At 35.1% G+C, this 3,462-nt stretch overlaps 1 protein-coding gene across 4 annotated transcripts in view; it reads left to right on the forward strand.

The window, feature by feature from the left end:
- LOC107100764 (death domain-containing protein CRADD-like) overlaps nucleotides 1-3,462 on the forward strand; it is a 13,404-nt gene that overhangs the window by 1,232 nt on the left and 8,710 nt on the right. The gene's annotated exons all lie outside the window — the stretch shown is intronic.

Genomic DNA, 3,462 nt, shown 5'->3' on the forward strand with positions numbered 1-3,462 from the left:
TTTATACTCTTAATCTTACGACTTTATTCTCGTAATCTTACGACTTTATTCTCGTAATCTTACGACTTTATTCTCGTAATCTCACGACTTTATTCTTGTAATCTAATGACTTTATTTTTGTAATTTTTGAACAATTGTCGTTGCGAAATTATTCTCGTAATATCTCGACTTTATTCTCGGAATCTTACAAATTTATTCTCGTGATTTTATGACTTTATTCTCATAATTTTACGACACCATTCTCGTTATTTAGACTTAATTCTCGTCATTTTACGACTTTATTCTCGTAATCTTACGACTTTATTCTTGTAATTTTGCGACTTTTTACTCGTAATCTTACAACTTCTCGTAATCTTACGACTTTATTCTGATAATTTTATGACCTTATTCTCGTAATTTTCCGACTTTATCCTCGTAATCTTAAGACTTTATTCTCGTAATTTTACGCTTTTATTCTTGTAATCTTGCGACTTTATTCTCGTAATTTTAAGACTTCATTCTCGTAATTTTACGACTTTATTCTCTTAATTTTACGAGTTTATTTTCGTAATCTTACAACATTAGTCTTGTAATCTTACACCTTTATTTTCATAATTTTACGAATTTATTCTCGTAATTTTACAAATTTATTCTCGTAATTTACGATTTTATTCAGATAATCCTATGACTGTACTCGCGTAATTTTATAACAGTTCTCGGTATCACTTTATTCTCATAATTTTACGACACCATTCTATTAATTTTACGACTTTATTCTCATAATTTTTTAAGAATTCTCGTTGCGACCTTATTCTCGTAATTTTACCACTTAATTCTCGTAATTTTTTAACAATTCTCGCTGCGACTTTATATAGAAGAAAAAAATCTCTAGCCTGGCCGTAATAGTCTGTTGTAAATAAAGATTAAATCAAGAATTAAGAAAAGTTAAATTAAAGTTAATTTATTTATCTTTATTAATTGTTATTTTGTTATACTTTGAATTTTGGACGTCGATCATTTGTACAAAAAATATGTATTATTTTCAAAAAGCAATAAAACATAAAAAAATGAATTGAAAACAGTAATTTTTTTTTTGGACTTTTTTTAAACCTTAAATCTGATTGAAATGTCTATACTTAATTTGTGAGGCCTAATCATAATTTTCCAATCTTTATGTTTGTAATCAATGGATGAAATTAATCTCTACATTTTAAAAGCTATAATTAGGTTTTAAACCTTTTATATTTATGTGTAAAACTTAATGAGGTCTAAAGATTTAGATATGTTTTCAAACATATCTTTCTTTTTCAACCTATACAGGAAAAGCTTTGTACAAAAGCATAAAAGCTTCTTACTGTATACTAAACTAACAAGATGAACAAACTGCCACAACGACAGCAACAAAAACCCCAAGAAAAAAAAAAAAAAAGTCAATAAATAAACCAAAATCAGGAAAACTTGTAATAAAGATTTAGACTTTATTCTTATAGCACAATTTACATGAATTAAACAATTGAAAATAAAAGCAAATAAATATAAAAGCAGGTAATAAAACACATAGAACAATTGAATCACAACCTTAATCTAATAATGCCTCAGTTAACACTTTAACAGTCAAATGCAGCGCTAAACAAATTGGTTTTTCACTTTGATTTGGAAGAAGTCAGATTTATAAAAAAGAACTTTATAAATAATTTTCAAAATAAATGACTGAAAAAAAATTAGGCTTTTTTTGTCTGATTATAATTTCAAATCAATTTTAAGTTTTTGTCAGAATCTAAAATGAATTTATTCCATATTTTTTGGTTCCTATTTGAGATTAATCTCGCATGAATAAGAATGTATCCTCAGACAGATGGGTCTGGTTTGTTCTCAGAGACGAGCCCCGATCGGATCGGTCCATTCGCATGTGCAGAATCGGGGTTCATGATTTAGGGTTCCAAACGTCTCAAAGATCCTGAAACGAGTCAGATGAAGGAACAGAATCCGGTTCCTCCTTAAAGAGGGACGGAGATGAGCTCTGAGTGTCGGAGGTCGGAAGGACTCTTAATCTTTAGGTTTCTCTGTCAGATTAAAGTCCGGACTTTGACTGGGCCGCTCCAGAACTCCGGAGGAGCCTCCAATCCAGGTCGGTTCTGTTTGACAACATGTGGTAAAAGGGATTCTAAGGAAGCCTGAAGGAGTGTGATTGGATCAGAACCAAGTTGTAGCTTCAAATCCAGATGATTTCAAACAGTTTAAAGAATTTTTTTCATTTTTTTGAAACCTGTTAATTAATTCTGCTCCCTCAGAACCAGAGGAAAATAGTTCTGACGACACTAAGTTCTGGTTTGGGGTTAATGATGGATTTCTATTCTTAAAGTGATGCTAAGTTCAGAGGTAAACAATGACCCGGTTCCGTAGTTACTCCTTCAAGTAGGGACCTGTCTGCCTCACACCTGAAGGTTCTAAAGATCCGATCTGAAAACCTGGAGCTAATCTGCAGCGGTAAGCCGAGTCCAGCGGGTCGGGGGTTAAAGGCTTTCCTGGAAATCTTCTTCTGTGGAAACCCCAGAGTTCCTGGAAAACGTTCTGACCCGTGTAAACCCAGCTGGCGGAACCATTAGTTAGGAGATGATCCCAAGTTTTCTGCTGGAGAGCTTCTGCTAATCATTAAGGAGTGGTTCTGGTTCTGGATGATCAATGAAATAAAAAGTTCCATGTTTCATTAAAAAGCTCCTGATCAACATTTTATTTATTTTTACCATAAAACGGATCAGATCTGTTCTAGTTTCCCCAAACTGGGGGATCTGGGTCACATCCATCTGCTGCCAGATCCAGGAACAGAACCACAGATCTGATTCCCTCACACAGAACATTCAGCGGGACTGAAAGGTTCAGAGAGTGAATAGGATTAACTGGGATCATGTGAGGAGCACGCTCCGAACATCCTGCTGCTGCTGCTGGTTCCTGGAAAACAGGAGGAAGAGGAAGATTGGAACCAAATCAAACATCTGAACTGGATCTCCAGAATCCCATCAGAACCAGTCAGCTGCTTCCCAGGAAAACTGGGCTCCAGCTCCCACCAAGTTAGCAGGAATTCTGCCTTCCAGTCTCCCTCCTGTTTGCTGAAGCTGACCCACTTTTCCTGGGGTTTCCTAAACATTAGAGTGAAACTCCCAGGAAAAGCTTCATTAGGAACCTCGTCCTGTTGCTCCATCTCACCGGGCTTTTCGAACTGATGGTAGAACCACCAGTCTCCTCCAGCCGATGATCCAGATGTTTCCCTAAGGCTGGGATTCCTAAAGAGGCGCTCCGGAGCAGAAGGAACCGGTTTGTTTGAGGAATGAAAGCAGGAATGTTAGAAGAAGATCTGAGGAAAAACAAAACAAAGACACGTTTTCTCTGCTTTAAAGGAAAAGGCCGCTCATATTCAGAATACAAATTTGAAAGTACTTTAAATATGAAATTATTCCATCCTGTTCAATAAATGATAAGTGTTTT

This window comes from Cyprinodon variegatus, unplaced genomic scaffold, assembly GCF_000732505.1.
Source record: "Cyprinodon variegatus isolate N-32 unplaced genomic scaffold, C_variegatus-1.0 Scaffold1007, whole genome shotgun sequence".
Lineage (NCBI taxonomy): Eukaryota > Metazoa > Chordata > Actinopteri > Cyprinodontiformes > Cyprinodontidae > Cyprinodon > Cyprinodon variegatus.